The sequence below is a fragment of the Pleurodeles waltl genome, chromosome 10 (genome assembly GCF_031143425.1).
Source record: "Pleurodeles waltl isolate 20211129_DDA chromosome 10, aPleWal1.hap1.20221129, whole genome shotgun sequence".
NCBI lineage: Eukaryota > Metazoa > Chordata > Amphibia > Caudata > Salamandridae > Pleurodeles > Pleurodeles waltl.
In genome coordinates, this window is record NC_090449.1 from 1,033,377,353 (window position 1) to 1,033,396,770 (window position 19,418).

Sequence of the window (19,418 nt, forward strand, 5' to 3'; positions counted from 1 at the left end):
GATTGATGACTTAAAACAACTACCTAAAACGTCTGAATCACAACATCCTAGACAAAAACGAGAATCAGTGGCGGCTGTCATTGGTGATATATTTGGAGCCATAATCCCATCAGTAGGGGTTATCTTGAATTCTATGAAAATTCAAAAGTTGTCTACTATTGTGGATAACATGCTGACAAATTTTACAGGAGCTATACTCCTGATGGATACTGAACTTGCTGCAGAAAGAGCTATGACTCTTCAAAATCGGCTTGCTTTAGACATTCTTTTAGCAAAGAGTGGAGGTGTTTGCAAAATGCTTAATGAGCGTCATTGTTGCTCATTTATTCCAGATAACAGTAAGAAAATTAGAAACATGCTTACTAACTTTACCAGAGATAGTACAGATTTGAAGGATCTGAAAGAACTTGGTGTTTGGGAGAAATTTGGAAAAGGAATTGCCCGAGTGGGAAGCTGGTTTACCAACATTTGGAATGGGGTACTTGCAAAAATTATGATGGGTCTATTAATTGTTTTAATTTGTCTATTAGGATTATGGGGGGTATGCAAAGTCAATGACAAAGTAAAAAGAAATTTGACTAAAAGAACTAAAAGAAATGAAGAAAGTGAAAGAGAGAAAATGTTCAATGAAATATGGTAAAACTCACATAAAGGGCAAGATGTTGAAATGCGTATTATGCGCAAGGTGAAAAATTAAGATCAAAAAGAAAGACTGTGTGATGACGAGCGTCATCAGAGGAGGGACTGAGAGAGCGTAGTTTAAACATTACTTTTTTTAGATGTGAAAGCTTATATTTAACAATGCTGCATTAATAATATCATTCATTGAAACGTATTTTAAACGTGGAGAATTTTTCACATGCATATACTAATGTCGACTGTAAGAAATAATTGTTTGTATTATGACTAACTGAAAGCATTAACATGTATGAAGACTGCATTTTATTAGAATCCATACGTCTTAAGTTAGCGTGAGTCGAAAACTAGCTCTGTAGCTCTCATATTAAAGCGTATTTTTCTGTTTCTCCAGTGTGCTGACTTGCAAAAGGCCATGACCCAGCAGTTGTTCTTTTCTTCGCTTATTTGCAACAATGCTAATTTTTCTCATCCGCATGCTAGCAGCTTTAGTATAAAATGATGGACTTTGCAACAAACATGGACACTTTCAAGGACATTAAATCGCGGAAAGGAGAACTCTTGACCCGAAGTGTGTGCCAGAAAATGAAGTAACCCCGGATGTGCCACCTACGAAAAACGTCAATTTTGAAGACCAATTAGAAGAATGAAAAATATCACAGAATGACAAATGCATTACTTAATGTATAATTTGATAGGTTACAGATAGTGGGGTGTAGTGACTGTCCAATAGAATTTTGGGGGAATGTATTACGAAAAAGGCATAAAAACCCATGACACAAGAGACAAGGCGCATTAGGTAGGGAATGATATTGATTGCATCCAGAAACTCTGTCACTCTATTTGGTGATTGAGACTTAGACAAAACCATCCTCACCCTTTTGTCCCTTTACATTTTTCCTCCTTATGGGGGAAGTGTCCCTTGACCTTAGATTAGATAAACTGACGGCGATCTAACTGATGTCCTGAAGACGAAGACTGATCCTGAATGCTGACCTATTCCGAGGAGGGTAATTATACTGTTGCTAATGGAAATTCATTTGTTTGCCTTTTCTTTCTAGGTACCAACTGCTGTGTATTTTTGATTAGTGACCTTAGTTAGATGTTTTCCAAATTGATGTTCTAAATTGTTTTGCATGATGCCCAACATGCTAATGTTAATTAGTGGATAGATGAGGCATTCACTTGACTGACGTAGTTGACGTGACTGACGTGGTGCTATGCTGAACTGAACATTATATAAGATTTAGGCGTTTAGATTATTCATCTTCATATTACTATCTTATGATTATGATCTTTTGTATTATTGTCATATAGCGACTATGCTCGTTTGCTTCTTGGTTTTGAGATTAATACATTTGCTATTAGATTGTGATCAATAGGGAATAAAATTCACAAAACTCCAGTAAGGTGTGGTTATTCATGACTGAAAGGTCATGGTTGCGCCGAAGGTTTACTAATGTCAAAAGCGAAATATATTGTGGTGATATATGTTGACAATATTATTGACGTATTGTTTGATGCATTGATTAGTTATCTTGTCTTATGGTGTCTCACCACTATGTCCAAAGATTCATCGACTTAAAACGAGTCCTGATGTGTATAAAATTAACATAGACGGACGCGTTAACACATCTGAAGAGACAATGTGATCATAAGGCCTGAATGCTCATTCATTATCAATTCAAATGCTGCCCTGTTGAGATACCAAAGGATGTACATATAAAAGTTTATGAGGGTTGAGCCTCACTCTCTTTGAGCCCAATCATTATTTTCCACATGGTGCTTTAGCAGATGTTCAAGGGGCTAGTTATAGCCACAGGCAAATTATACTTTCCTGATGATGAGTGGGATACTATCCGGAAAGGTTACAAACTTCACAAGGACAGAAAACTGTACTTAGATCCACACCTTAAAAAGCCAACTTGAATTGCTCAATACCAGTTGCATTACTTGAGATACATAAATACTACATCTGAATGTTGACCATACATCCCAGAACAAGCTCTAACCCTGTAAGGGTAGGCCATTGCAATGCTGTATTGCCCAGTGCAGGATGTCCACCTGGAAAGTTAAGTTCACCAACTTAACCACATTTCTCATCTCATTACACCACCCCATTGTACCTTCAAGTCAGCCTACTACACTACAAATGCTTTAGGTACTTCTATCACAAGCTCACCATCCCTGGTGCCATCTCGGCGCTGGTCAGTAAAGTGGAGCGCTGACTAGAAAAGAGCAAACGCTGCAAAAATAGTTTTCAGGGAATGCCTAAGGATCTAAAATGTGCTGGTGTCTGCAATGAACCAAGCCTTGTGCCTGTTCCTGTTCATCATGTTCACCCACCTCTACGACCCACAGAGCAACCAGGGTGGACTACATAGAGCCCTGAACATTCCCACCTGTGTTGGACCAGCAGGGTGGTGAAAGGATCCACCTTCACCTCCACCCCCTCTAGGCTAGCTCTTTTGTTCCTGAGGTACCTCTTGCCTGGTGCACAGTATGATCAGCGCATTTGCTTATAAAATAAAATTGAAAGCAAGAACATTGTGTGCTGAAGCAGCCCTCAGAGTGGCTACTTGTTCTAATCAATTGCTTGCATTTCACAAATGCAGTACATCACAATTTAGTTGCCAGGCTTAATTGAAGGGTTCCAGGCAGGAGCATAACACAATGAGGCTGATTTATCTAGACTTTGGGGCATATTTATACTCTGTTTCCACTGAATATGCATCATTTATTTGATGTAAATTCGGCGCAAAGTTAACTCCATATTTTCATTTTGACGCTAGACCCATCTAGCATCAAAAGATAGGAGTTAGCGTTATTTTTTGGATGTGTGAAACCACCTTGCGTCAATCAGATGCAAGGTAGGTGATCCCATCAAAAAAAGCCCCTAGCACCTTATTTATCCACCCCTGCAAAAAAGGTGCACCGGTGGGACGTGGGCCTCAATAATGGCACTAAGCCTGCTTAGCGCCATTATTTAATGCCTTGGTCAGAGCAGGCATTAGGGGACCTGTGGACCCATATCCATGGCCAAACACAATGGAATGGGCCAACAGGTGCCCATCCCAAGCCCCAGGAACACCCCCACCCACACCAGAGGGACACCCGAGGATGGGGGACCCCCATCTCATGTAAGTAGGGTAAGTAAAGTTAAGTATTTTTTTTTTAAAACATGTAAGTGCCATTGGGGCCCCTGAAATGGGCCCCCCTGCATGGCACTATGTGCAATGGCCATGCCCAGGGACGCTGGTCCCCTGTGCTGGCCTCTTGGGTGGGGGCATGACTCCTGTCGTTTATAAGAAAGGAGTCATGTAGAATGGATGGTTTTGCGTCAGGAAATGACGCTAGGCTGGATGACTGCATTGTTTTTTGCATTTGACCAGCCTAGCATTATTTTATGAGGCAAAACCCCCTTCCCCTGTACCGCCACCCCTGCCTGGCTAACATCTTTTTTCTAGATGCTAGCCCTCCCCAGCGCCGGCTTGTGGGATTCCATAAATTTGGTGCCCGGCTGGCGCTTTGGAATGACGCAAGCCGGCACCATACATTTTGCCACAAAACTGCGTTCGCGCAGTTTTGGGGCAAAAAGTATATATATGGGCCTTTGCGCCTCCGCAGAGTCATGCAAAGTGACTTGAATAGAAGCAAAGTCTTGATAGGGAATTCACTTTCCAGCGCAAAACAGAGTGAAAATGTTTTTTTGTGCTGTAAAGTTGCCATTTTTGCAGTGCAAATGGTACAATGTCCTGTTTATGCTACATTGTGGCAACCGGGTGTTCCATGGGTGGTTCTCGGGCATTCAATGCTACCATTCATGGTTTTTGACTCAAAGCCAGAGCTACATTGATTGTTAGACCTGGCTTTGCATCAAAACTTAACACCTACTTGAGGAAGGTGTAAAACAGAAGCAATGTTTCCCTTCGTCCTTACATTTCACACGTTTCGTTTGTGCTGCACTATATTCAAGGTGTTGAATGTTAAAAATGAAAAATAAAATAAAAATTGGCTAGCCATATTATTTTGTACTGGAAGAGATCCGTTCCAGTGCAAACCCTATGCTGGACCTCAAGCACAAGAGTCGAGAGCAGGACATCAAACTACCTATTAAGATATTGCACTGCTGCTCTCATCAAAGGCTCTGGAGCCCCTATAGGCAGCCGAGCACAGAGCACAAACCTTTGCACTACAGTGATGAACTTATGTCTACCATAGGTTTTATATACTGGACTGATTGCCTTCAAATATAAAATACAATGCTCAAATATACATTTCCCACTTTGAATGTATGTCATACAGTGAAGAAACATTGGGCCAGATGTATCAAAGGGTTTTACCCTTTCTGTGTCTATGGGAAAATGTGTTGGTACATATGGCCCAAAATCTGCTATTTTGCACCTGCCTCAAGAATGAGTAATGTTTTGTGAAAAGTCATGTCTCCCTTTTTTGTTAGACAGGGCTTCGCATCTGAAAATATTTGTTGAAAGGTGCGAACGCCCACGTACCTATCGTCCATGGGACTTTCATTTGATACAAAAGTTTGCTTTGGAAAGTAAATCCCAAAATCAACTCTTTGCACCGGTTTACATCACTTTTGATTACTTTGCACTAGAGCAAAGTGTTAATAAATCTGCCCCTAAGTCACTGGACTGTCAGCGGGGCCAGCTTTAGATCTGGTGGCGCCCAGTGTGACAATCAGTTTTGGTGCCTCACCATGACCTCTTTCTTGGAACCCCTCTCTATCACCTGGCAGAAGTGCCCCTCATCTCTCCATAGCCTCTCTCTCACATACATTTAAGTTGTTCTAAAACACTGCTAAAGGCTAGCTTTACTAATCCATTCAGCTATCCAAATAAAATATAGATCTGTTTTTTTTTTGCAGCAGGAATATTGACCTCCTGTGCTACTGTTTTGCGAGTCAAAACTGCAACTGAACAAAACTCCATCTCTCTCTCTCTACAGGAACATCAATCACAAGAGTTATCTTGACATTTTATTGATGCCTGAAGGCCCAACACACAAGGAACTCTGCAGCAGGTGCTTTTGAGGCGCAAGTTATTGCTAAACACAGTGCACCCCCTCTCCCTCACCCCCCCTCCCCCCGAAACCCTGTCCCCGCCCCACGGTCAGTGACCCACTCCAGGTTAGCGCCCATGGCAGTCGCACTGGACGCAGTGCTCTGAAGCCGGCTGTGGCTGTCAGCCATGCACCCCGTGAGGTTGCAGTCTGCTGCCCTACCTTCGACTGGACTCTCCTACCGCCAACCATATTTTAAGATCTCTGACAGACCTGTGGATACCTCTGGGCCCTCAATGTCGTCGCAGTGACTGCTCCCAAGGCACTGACAGTTTGGTGAGCGACCACAACTTTCCGGGGAGGTCTGGGCGGAGAATCAGTGCACACAATTTTGAGCAGTTTAAAAGGTGCAACTCTCTTGATAATCTGTGCTCCACTTTGAGGCCTCGTTAGGAATATAAAGTGCTATTTAAATTCTATAATACAATACTATGCTGAAGAATGAAGGAACGGTTAAGAAGTTGAAGAGGATGGATGATGAATACATTTCAGGAATCCCTTTCAGAATCGTGAGTGCTGTGTCAGTGTCGTCAGTCAGGCCATTTACGTTCCTTGTAGGGGCCCCTTCTGGCTTTTGGCTAACCTTACTTTGCATTTTGGGACATGTAGTCCATTTTCAGAAATATAAGCATCTCAACATATTGCTTACTAAAAAGACAGATCTGGCTGAATGAGTCACACATAATGCAGGGACATTTGAAAAACCTTGCATTTGCATACAGCATGTGACAGACAAGGTGTAGCGTGACATTCTCTGGTATGGGAACAGAAGCCACATTAAAGGATCCTGAGAGGGAACTATTTGAATGTAAGGTGGCTAATCAGAGAGTGGTTACTAGTGCTGTGTAGAGTGGTCATTTCATTCCCCATGTTATCATGGACACCATTTCCAAACCTTGTTATTTATTTTCAAATCAGCGCTATCAGGCATCAGAGTCTAATTAGTTCAATGGAAGTGGACTGAGACTACAAGAGCCATAATGCATTAGGATGTCCCATGGAAGCCCATAAATCGAGTTGGCACCCTGCTCCAAAATGAAGGGCACGTCAGGATATAGTTGGAACAGTGCTTGATTTGTAAATAAAAACGTGCCGGTGCCAAAAGCCATCCCCTTAAACACGCGGCTCCTGCGAACACGGAACACCAAAGCAGCATAATCCTGAAGCCATCTCGGGCCTCTTCAATCAATTTAAAGCCACCCACTTCCCTTTCAGCTCACTCTTGCAGCTTTCTGCTTTCTCCCATTGTGACACTTTTTTGTTTTTCTCTTTCTCTGTCTTTCCGATAGGTGTCTTTACTCGCAGTAAATGCTTGAGGCAGAAAAATAAGTGCCGGCCCTCAAAAATAAGTGCTGGTGCTCAGCACCGGAAACAACAAGCACAAATTAGGCACTGAGTTGGAAGTGGACAAGGGTTGCAGGGTGGATGCCAATTGGTGAGATTAAAGTGTGGGTAAAACTAGTTATGTGCATGATGTGTGTTTTATGATTCGAGCATTCATGTGCTACATCAGGTAAGAGAGTCCATGTGTAAGAAGATGCGGGCACTTGGTTGGTAGCTAATTCATCATGACCAGGACACAGGAACCATGCATTATGTTTTCAGCCTCCATGCTGTATCGAATTGTGTGATCTAATGGAAGTCACACGATTTCTGTAAGCTTTAGCTTCGATAGATACTGGCTGTTAGCCATATCTAATAGTTGTATGAAGTTTGGGAAGTTTTGGCTTTAGCCAAATGTCTGCTTTTGCCGCTTAAAAAGAGACAGAGCTATATACTATAAGTGTCACAAGATTTGAAACAAAAATATAGATCAATTGTGAAAAGCATTTTTTATGTGGAAAAATAGCTTACATTTGTAGTATCCTTGAATTACTGGTGGGGTCTTTATATGTGTTCCATTTTTAGGTCGAATGAGCAAGTGCTCTGGCCTGTTGTAATCTATCTGTGGACTTTTAACCACGCCCACCGCATATCCATCACTATCATTCGTTCATGGTCTTGCCTTTCAAAAATCCTTTGTTATCATTGGTAAATGCTATACGTTGTCCCTCCTTGGGCCCGTTTTGTTACCGCCTTAGCCATCAAGCCTGTTATATGGATAATTGCACGTTCGCCGATACGTTTGACTGTGAGCAAACTTCTGTTTCCTTTTGTGTCTCTCCTTCGTGTTCATGGCATACGAGCTTTGAATCGGCTCGCTTACATCAACTCTTTTACTTTTTATTTTCAATTTATGTGGCAAGAAAAGTCCATTTAGGAATTTACAACACTAGGGGCTCTAACTCGAGCAAACATGAGACCCATTGCATTGCAAATGCTTGTTTTAAAATGCAGCTGTTAGTTCTGTAACTACACAGTGGCCTCTGGCTCTGCAAGTATTCTGCCCAGTGGTACTGGAACCATTTTTTAATGGTTGTGCTGGCCATCAACATCCCCTGACTTAAGAGCCTTAGCTTTACTTTACAAACTGCTGATGTACATATATTGAGATATCTGTACTTTGCTTTCTAAAGCAATCACATGCCTTTATTTATGTATGTGTTAGAAAACTTCTGAATACTGTGACTTTCTCTTTTCACCTGAACCTGCCCAAGAGGGTCATTTGGGAAAATTACAAAATATCACAAACATGCAGGAAGCAAGGAAGAGTAAACATGACTCACCCTTCCAAAAGAATCAGCAGTTCTTTCTCAAACAAAGTTGGTAGTCATGAGACAGTTTGTACTTGAGCGCACAGTAAATGCTTCAAGATTATTAAATAGAGGCCTCTTCGTTGTTAATTCTCGACCAGACCCCCTCAAGGAGCTATGGGAGTGCTATAACACACCCGCACCCACACTTCCAACACCACTGACTTCAGGCTCTTGGAGCCGAAGAAAACCTATTGTATAGGCTTGGGCTCGACGCTGGCTCAGCTCTGTCTCCCATGTAGTACTTTAGCAACCACTGATAAAGCCATTTCTTTTTGCATTTGGATTAAACTTTTTTGTCTTGCAACCTTTTATGTAGAATTGAGGGCCAGATTTAAAACGTTTTGGCGCAGGGCAGTGCCTCAAGCCTTCTTGCTGCGCTGCCCTGCTTCAAAACAAAAGGGTAGGAATGTGCTGTATCTACAAAGTACTTTAGCAACATAAAAGGATGATGGACAGAGCGTTGAAACTTTTCAAACACTCACCCCCAGTCACAGAGTTGGGTTTAATCTACCGTTCTTTTGCTCATCATGCCACCCCAGTTCGGACACAGCCATATGTAAATCAGTCTTGACCCTGTTGCCCATGGGACCAGTCCAGCCCAAACTGCCAGCCCAGGTCCTCCCTGGACTGGAAACAAGCATCCTAGGACCAGTTTCAGGGTATCACCCTTCATCAGCCAGACTAGCTTGAATCCAGTGGTACAGTGAGCAAGGGACCCACGTCTGGCATCCCCAGCGCACTTATGGTGACAAAAGCAAACAAACACAAATGATGGACGGAACGCAGAACCAATCAAACATTCACCCCCACTCACAGATTTGGGTTTAATCCATTGTTCTTTTGCTCACCATGCCAACCCAGTTTGGACCCAGCCATATGAAAATCAGTCTTGACCCTGTTCCCTATGGGAACAGTCCAGCCCGAACTGCCAGGTCAGGTCCTCCCTGGACCGGAAGCGAGCATCCTTGGATTTCTTTCAAGCTGTGATGGTTCATAATAATATGTTTGTAACAGTTAATACTTAACCTAAGGCCAGGTTAATTGTTAAAGATATTTTTAGCTTGAAAACTCTTATGAAAAGTCCCATCATGTAATAGACGTGGAAACGTCAACATTGTATTAGAAAATGTGGATTGGCTTTTGAAAAATTCAGCAGGCTCACAGTACCTATGGTTATAGGTGCTTATTTGAGACCTCATGCTTTTAAACACAGTTTGGTTTTAGTTTTCATGTAAATAGCACTACAACACTTATACTAATATATAATTTACTCACACTGCTCCATTATACAGGAGCACCTGGATTACTTTACTTTAAATTGTGGAATTTAAGTTTCTAATAAGTGTGATATATTACTCACAAACTTCATGGGTACAGAAAGTTCTTTATTGTACAACCACTGTCATGGAGGTTAATTCATATCCTTCCCCCGGAGGGACCAAAACATTCTTCTGTTACATTATTCACTTACCCAGGTCCCAGGGTACTGGATTGCCCCATTTTTTCAAAATACGGCTGATGTAGATGTGCAAGGGTGCTTGTGTTGCTGGGCTGATTGTTTTTGTGCAAGCAGGGGCAACTTCTTGCACAAAAACAATTCAGAGAGGAGTTTTCCTCTTTCCTTGTGTGCTGCAAAATGCATCACACACTGAAAGAGGAAATAAAAATAGCTCTCCCTGTTGCGTCACTTCTACACCACCCCATGCATGGCGTAGGGTTTTAACTCATTCCCAGATTTACAAAACCTTGTAAATTTGGGAATGCGTCAAAAGCCATGGGTGTTTTGTAGGAATACCCAAGCAACACCCATGGAAATGCCTTCTAGGCGCAAAGTAAGCAATGCAGCGATTTGCCGCTGTAGGAAAGTCCTCCTTTTTGCCCTGGTCACCCCCACACTTTTTGGACAGGTACCGGGGGTTACTGACTCTTGGCTGTGCCCTGGGTACTGCTTACCAGTCCCAGGGCCAGTGCTCTGTGTAAAGTGGATATGCAAATTAGGCTAATTATCATTGGCAAAGTTGACCTACCTATAAGTCCCTATTATATGGTAGGGCATGTAGGTTTAGGGACCACAGCATAGGTAGTGCACCCATAGGTGCACTGCTGAGGTGCCCAGTGTCATTTTAAAGGCAGGCCTGCCTTGCTGGCTACTTTTAAATTAAAGTTATATGCAAATTCGACTTTGGAATTAAAAGTAGGTCCAAAGTCTTAAAAAACCTTATTTTTACATATGTCACCCCTAAGGTGTGCCCTATGTGCCCCTAGGGCTGGGTGCCATGTAACTATAAGCAGGGACCTTATAAAAGTAGTTTTGTAAGCCCTGGTGAGGTAAAAACAGCCACATTTGTTTTTCCCTTATTGTAGTGAATGGCCTTCATAGGCTAGAATGGGGAGACTTTATTTTAATTTTAAAAGTCCCCTTAAATGACAAATACAAAGAGTTTGGTGTCAAATTCATTGTTTTAATAAATCCCACAACTTCCAGTTGTGGGATTTAATATAGTTTGTTCAGATAAAGAGTTTTAAACTTTCCCTGAAAAGTTGCCAATTTCAGCCCTTCGTTGTTTTTGCTGCTGTGCCCTGTTTGGCCAGCCTCTGGCAGCCTGGCCAGGCTGCCTTGATGAGGTGTGATGTGGCCTAGCTTCACACAAAGAGATGTGCCTGTGTGAGGGAATCTCCCCTCAGCAGATGGTGAGGCAGGAAGGGGGAGGGCTGCCAAACTTGTCTTCAAAGGCAGAGAAGGACATTTGGAGCAACCCAGCAACACCCCCACATCCTGCAACCCTAGACAACAAGGTGCCCCCTTGATTAGATTAGGAGAGGGCAGGAGACGGGTGTGTTTATGATTTTTAGCCACACCAGTGTGTGGGCTCAGCCAGATGTAAGCTCCAAAAATCATTTTCAGTCATGATGGATTTTTTAAGAATGTTGCCTCCTGGGACTGATATTTACCACACTTCCCAGGAAGTGGTCATCACAGGGGGAAGGACCCTGCGCCTGATTGGAGAATCAGGACCCCCCTGTTTTTCACCCAGGAGCAAGGATAAAACTGGCAGACCTGTACCCACACCTCAGATCCCCATCAGATTCCAACAAGGAAGAACCAAAGGAGAAGAAGGACTGCCCTGCTGGACCCCTGGCCTGCACCTGGAACCTGCACTCTGAAGGACTGCACCAGCTGCACAATTGGGCTTCACCACAAGAAGGACTGGTTCAAGGAGGGACTCCCTGTTTGCTACAGGTGAAAAATTGCTAACCAGAGTCCCCTGCACCAACTCCTGAAGAAATCAACCAGCTGACCACTGCTCAGCGGCCAAAAAGGAGTTTGCGCCAGGTGCATTCTGGGAGTTGTAGTCCACACCCCCAAGGATCATCTCAGAGCTTCTGGACCCTTGGGGTGAACTGTGGACCCCAAAATAACCTTAAAGGAACATCTGGGAGAAGATCCAGAAGTTTGGAGAACTTTTGAAAAAAAGCTCCATAGAGGGAGCGAACCACCGCTGCAACTCTAACTGGCTTGCCTCAACCGCGACCCGGCCTGATTTGCAGGTTCGTCCCGGTGAAGAAAATCTCCAAAAAAGAGACCAAGTACAAACGTACAAAGTTGACCGGGACCTCCCAGCCAGCGTATCCGAGGAGGGCTCCAAGGACGTCGGATCAAGATCCAGGTTTACCCTGGTCAAAGGACTTTTACCTTGAAAAAATGACTAAGTCCGAAGGTAAAAATCTCCACCGAGGGCTCCCGCGACGCGTATCCGGAGAAGAGTTCCAGGAGGTCAGATTGGACTGGCAGATTCATCCCACTGAAGAAAATCTTCAGAAAAACAACTAAGTGCGGAGGTAAACTTTCGACCGAGGCCTCCCGCGGCCTGTACCCGAGCCGGGCTCCATTGCGGTCGGCCTGAAATTTTGCCCCGGTCGAGGTGCAAACAGATGACCCGATTGGTGCTTTTTGTTTCTAGGCGCTAAAAAACAATAATTCTTTAAAAATTCATATCTCCGGTTCCCCTTATCCGATTTTATTTGTTTTTGTGTCATTTTAAAGATAAGAATATAAAATATTTTTATAAATTGGTTTTGGATTTTTAAACTGTTTCCTGTGTTTTATTTAATTACTGTTTTGTGATATTTGAATGCTTTACACTCTGTCTCCTAAGTTAAGCCTTTTTGCTTGTTGCCAAGCTACCAAGGGTTGAGCTGGGTTTAAATTACTGAGACCTAACTGGACCTAAGTGGAGGTTAGTGGCCTATTTCTAAGTGTCGGTACCTACCTGCCCTTACCAATAACCCATTTTCCAACAGCCACATTGCCTTACTTCATATCTACAAGGCCATGTAAAGCCATGTAAAGTGGCTTTGTGTGGCCTTGTAGGTATGGCTCAGCAGTCTGTGCCGATAATGCATCAAAGAAAGTGACGCACTAGCGGTGCAGTGCACTTGTGAACGTGGGCCTTAGTGTCTAACCAGTCTTTCATAAGAATTTAGGGGCACATGTATGTACCATTTTTCCTGTCACAAACGGCCCGATTCGCAGAATCGGACGGTTTGGTACAGGAAAAAAACATTTTGGTATGTCCAGACCCTATTTTCGATTCGGTAATCTACTTACTGAATCACAAATTAGGTTTGCGAGTCGCAATTAGGAAGGGGAGTTCCCTTCCTATTTGCGAGTCGCAGTGCGATATAGCATTGTTTTGTGACTGTGAATGCGGTCACAAAACATTTGCAGTTAGCACCAGTTTCAAACTGGTGCTATCCCATTCGCAAAGGGGAGGGGTCCCCAGGGGACCCCTTTCCCTTTGTGAATGGTAGCGAAAATATTTTTTCGGAGCAGGCTCTGAAAACATTTAAAGAAAACTTTTCATTTTCTTTTTTTAAATGCATCTCGTTTTCCTTTAAGGAAAACGAGATGCATAAAAAAAAAAAAACTGCTTTATTTAAAAGCAGTCACAGACACGGTGGGCTGCTGTCTCTAGCAGGCCACCATCCCTATGAATGTTCATGAGGTAGGTCATTTACGACCCCATTGCGAATCGCAAACAGTGCAAAGTACACTGTTGTACATAAGGTTTTGTGGCTCGCAATTTGAGAGTCTCAAAACTCGGGTCGTACATCTGGCCCTTAGTGTCCCTCACTTTGCACAAAAGACAGGGTGGGGGTGGTCTAGTGGATTAGTGCATAGAATCTGAAATTTTACTTAATTTCTGTATACTTGTAGTCAAAAGTAAATCCACCTCTATAACACGGCATTCTCACTGCAGCTGTTAAAATGTGTGAAAACCGCCATTTGCTTATTTATTCTCTTCAGTTGCCTTGTCCCTCCTATCCTCTTCTATGAGTACACTTCTTTGGTAAGCAACGATCACCCGCTCTGACGAGTAAGAGAAATGGGAGACAGAAGAAGGACAAAAAAGTAATGAGAATGGTATGGCAAGGGAGAAGAGAAAGAAGGGTTGTAAAGACATAGATGAGGTAAAGGGAGAGCTGAGGTAGGGAGAGATGTAAGGTAAAATGTGAGGTACGAATAGACAGAAGATAACAGCGGCAGCTCCTCTGTTATGGCAGAGGAGCGTCACCCCTCCCCCCCTGCTGTGAACCAGCAGAGGGAAAAATGAAAAATAAAATGATAATAAAATAATAATAGAGCCCACTGACACTATGCCAGGGTGAGGCCATAACGCCAGCAGGGGGGTGGCGGAGTTGTGTGCACAGTAAATGCTAAGCCTGGCCAATCGACATGCGCATTTAAATCTCTCCACCCGGCTGTGCTGCAACAGCTGGGTGGGGAAGAGGCACAGGCTCCCAGGCGGTGAGCGAGCGCTAAACCAACCCACTCAGGCCAATCACGGCACTGCTTTCTTGCTGGTAAACAGTGTGGCCAGCATGAGAGTAGTGTCTTGATAGGTGGCTGGGAGCTTGCGCACTGTGCACCAGTCCTGCGGAAACAGGACCAGAGACAGACGGCGGGCGACAAGTAAGTAAACTTTTCTTTTTTTTATCCCCCAACCACCCCCCCCCACATGTATAATCACTAGCAGCTGCCTCTAGAAGATGAAGGGAGAAAGGTGACGTAGCCAGAGAGAATAATACAGAGGTAGGGATTGAAAGAGAAGTTTAGAGATAGTGAAGGTTATAAAGTGTGATAGAGAGCTAGTGATAGGGAGAAACAAATGTAAAGAGAGAGGTGGGTATGCAGAATGGTGAGGTGTAGAGAGAGGCTACACAGAAAGACATGAGGTAGAGAAAGATATATGGAGAGATGCAAAGTAGAGAGTGGTGATGTAGAGAGAAGGTCAAAAAGAGTAGTGAGCTATAGAAAGACATGTTGGGTATAGGGACTTGTAAGTTAGACAGGAAAGTAAATGGAGGGAGTGAAAGATACAAAGAGAGATGGGGTATAGAAAGAACCAAAGGTGAGGGAGTTGAGATAGAGACAGAGAAGGTACTTTGAGATGGAGAGAAGGAGATGGGGTTACGACAAGAGGTAGAAGAGGCGAAGATAAAGAAAGACATGAGAAAGACGAGGAAGAGAAAGAGAGGTGGTACAGTGAGTTGACATAGACAGAAATAGGAGTAGATAGAAAGTGTTGTAGAGCTAAACGAGGGACTTAGTGATTGATGGGGTGAATAAAAGAGACGCAGTGAGGGTAGAAGAGGAAAGGTGTGAAGTAGATAAATGTGAAGTAGAAAGAGAGTGGAGCTATAGAGAGAGAGGCAATTGAACAATTGAACAATGTAAATATAGTTGTTGTTATGGGACTTTACCTACTTAATGTTTGGAAAAACTGGTATTTTTATGGTGCTTTACATATTAGCCCACTAAACATTGCAGATGGGTAATTGCAATGCATGGAGACTGTTTCAGTATGGCCAACAATCTGAAGGGACTCACCAATGTGAACAGAAGGTTGGTGTATGAAGCCTACCAAGCACAATGAGCTGCACTAGCTTATTTGATCTTCAGTGACTACTTCTGATCATCTTGCATATTGAACAGAAATCTAAATAGTTATGTAGCTACTTGGTAAAAGGTGCCGCATCACTGAAGATTTGAGCATTACTCTTATATGTATTTTAATTACTCTCTGATATTATAATGCAGCCTATAGAATAAAAGTGTTTAAATAGACACAGTGGGTGCAGATGGAGCCCCCCAGCTCAGTTTTGGGGACCTGCGCTTATTTTCTTTCAAAATCAAACTTTAACACAGTGCAAGAGAGAGAAAGAGACAAAAAGACAGGAAAGGTGGAACAAAGAAGGAGAAAGAAGGAGGATGTGAAAAATTCAAGATTACTAAGCCTTGGTGTTCGTTAGCCCCAACGTTCTGTAGCGCAGAGAGGGGGCTACTGAGCAGACTTTTGGCCCTCTGTCAGTGCTTGATTTGTGCTTGTTGTTTGCAGTGCGGAGCACCCGCACTTATTTTTGAGGGCCGGCGCTTAATTTTCTGCCTCGAGCATTTATTGCGAGCTTAAGACACCTGTAGGAAAGAAGGAGAAAAAGAAAAACTAAAAAGTGTCACAATGGGAGAAAGCAGAAAGCTGCAAGAGTGAGCTGAGGGGGTAGTGAGTGGCTGTAAACGGATAAAAGAGGCCCGAGATGGCTTTAGGATTACGCGGCCTCCGGATTCCGTGCTCGCACATTTAATTGCAGCAGCCGCGTGTTTAAGAGGAGGGCTTTGGGCACCAGCACATTTTTATTTACAAATTAAGCACTGCCCTCTGCACTCATTGTTTTACCAATTAGGTACTGAGCATAAATCATAATGGTATTTCATTTTCCTACACTGTAACACTAATTCAAAATCTCCTTAAACATGAAATAAAGAGACTCACAACCTGTCTTGAGTGCATCCAGTCCTGGATATCCCCAAACTATCTGATGTTAAACCCCACAATGACACAACGATGTCAAATATTCTGTGAGTCAGTCACGGCTTTCTGAGTTAAACCACAATGGGCTTCCCACCCAACTGACAGAATAGGAAAAGGCCCTCAGATTTAGCCTCATTTCAAACATCTCACTTAAAGAACACATTGATAAATACAAAACAGCCTGATTCAACATTCTCTCAAGAAAAAAGTGGAATCATTTAAATCGCCAAGATCTAAAGCAGGTCCTAACTGTTTTACCTTACTTAAAGCTCGGCGGATAGGTTACTTTGTCACAAACATGATGGATATCCCATCAGCCGTAATTGGAGTTCAATAGGATATAACAGGATCGTAAGATGGCGGACAGGATGTCCGTCACGTTTGTGACAGACTAACCCCATCCACCAAACTCAAAATCAGGACCTCAGTGTACTCCCTCTTCAGTGATACAGCCTCACAGTGTCAGTGTGACCTCCAGCCTGGTCTGTCAAGAGACCCCACCACCCACTGCAAGCATCTCCCTGATGCTAATGGGTTCCCTCCCCAATTTAAGTGAATTTCCTGCCACAGTGCCTGTGTATTCTCAATTACAGTACTTAAGTATTTCTTGTCCCAATGCAAGTGTATGCTGGTCCAAGTCTCCTTTTCATTGTGTGTGTATCCCAGTAACCTGGCTTTCTGTTTTGTAGAGATTAGTGTTTCATTAAAATATCCAAATGTGTGCTTGTCGCTATCCCAGGAAGAGGTGTGTATTCCTTTTTTCACAGTCACCATCCCAAATCTGAATAACCGCAATGTAATCAATGGCGGTCTTGCATGGGACATCCGTCATGAATCCTCTGCATAATGGAAAAACCTCCCAGTTTCCATATGACATATTTTCTATGTGTACTGACAATGTACCACCAAAGCACAGTTATATAGGTAGAAATGTTGGATCCGGGTAAGTGAAATAAATCTGAAGAGAAATATGATTGAATTTTGTTGTTTGAAAGAAAATAGCTGAATAATAATGGAACACTAAGTAAATTACATTTTGGTTGAAAAATAATTGAGAGAAAAGCTTTCAGCTTAAAAAGTAAAGTGTACTTTGTTCTTTTCTATTTCCATTATCTAGGTAAGATCACTGGACCTCTGTTTTATTAGTTTTTATTTTTAAGAACCTGCACTCTGTGTGTCCTGCTGTAACCCGTCAGTTGTCGTTTATGACAATGTTCAAGCACTAAAATGCACATAAAAATGTGCCCTCTATTTTTTTTAAAACTAATAATGTGGATGAATGTTCCAGCTTTTCCCCCATCTGCTCTTTAACTACCCAACTCTGGAACCTGGTCATCACGAGATTCACATCCATCCAAACTGGTCCATTCCTCATGTTAAGTCCAGTTGCAAAAATATAATTTTCCCAAAATACTATCAACCAATGTTTATTTTGATTCGGTAAAATGTCTTTCCTTGAGTTTTTACACACGAGGTGGCCCCCTTCTGTGGAAAAACATGTCCTTAATTTGTGCAAAAATAAGCTCCAGGCCCTTCTCAGGAGGCCACTGCATCTTGTATCATCCATTGCCCCTGCCAGCACCCTCTATGCTAGTACAAGCACAAATACCAACATCACTCTGCCTTAAGTTTGACGATTAAAATTATCAGCCACCAAAGTTAGAACACTGCCCGGGACAGCTGGTATTATGAATGTTTAATGTTCGTTTAATTAGTAAACACTTTGTTGACTCTCTTACCACAAAAAAAAAAAAACACTGCCACCATGTGGTCCAATGCCATACATCCCAGTGTTGAGAAAACTGCAGGTGCTGAGCACCAACAAACACTGGCTCAAATTAAGCACTAGGTAAAACCTGGCTTGCAGGAAAATTACCTGCTTCCATTGCTGCCAGCTTTGAATAAGACAGTGTCACCTAGTGACAACTGTAATGTCTTTCCAGTTCCAGCTGATATATGTTTCACGTCTCCGTGTACCTGTAGTAGCTGTCCTATGACAAGTGTATTATCTGCATGGAGCAGGTGAAAATTCTGTATCAATGTTACTGTGCTTCTTCTGGTACTTCCTATTTTACACAAAAGTGTTGCTTAGTCCATTGTTGGTACATTCCGTGTCCCAGTAGCGGTATAGTTCTTGCCACAATGTATTAAATGTTCGAGTGTGAGCGTGATCCCTGCTGCTATTATGTCAGTTTCGGATTCTTATAAAACTTATTTCTGTGTCAGTGCCAAATTACTCTGTTCCACTACATATGAAGTCACATCCTCTGCATACATTTATTCCCTCTCTACAAGGGTGTGTTTCTTCCTGTCTCTGGGGACAGGAGTTCCCTATCTCTGTGGGGTGCATTGACTATGTGGCTTGCAATCAGAGCCCCTTGCAATGGCTTTGTTGCCCATGTGCCCACATCAATAATACAGGAAAGGCGCAAAAGCAAAAGGTTTACTCATTTACATGTGCCACGTCCAAATGCAAATGAGGAAGTCTTTCAACTAGTTTGATCTGTGCTTAATTTGTACAGTGATAAGTGCCAGTGCCCAAATCGCTTCTCAGAAGCCCGCGACTGGTGCTATTAGATGTCAGTGCACTGAATACCACTGCAGCAGATTCTAGCATTCACCTCATCCCTATTTAATCCACTGCCAGACACTCCGTGCTTGTTTATGTCACTGGTGCAGGATCCTGCTTTCTCCCTTGGTGATGTTTTTTCCGTCTTTCTTCTCTTTTCTCGTTTGTGTGCTTTTCTCTCTTTTGTTCTCAGAAAAGTCTGATGAGAACAAAATGAGGGCGGATCCCCAAAAAAGAGCTCAAACCGACTACCACCACCTCAAATTAAGCACTGACTTTGATACATATTTAAGTCATTTCATATTTAATGAAAGAAGCAACTGTGTTGTACAGTTTTTAGCTACAACTTGTAGTCAGGCAACGTGGGAGTGTCACATGTAATTTTGAGTTTTCTAAAATCCATGATTTGTGTTGGAGGATCTACCTAATTGTGCATTATAGTAATGGATTTTCTTGTTTTTATAAGCATTTTATGGTAGCACACATGATTCATGCATGCTAGCTTGTTTAGGGGACATACTGTAGTTGTAACTATGATGAAGTCTTTTTGACTACATTTTTGGG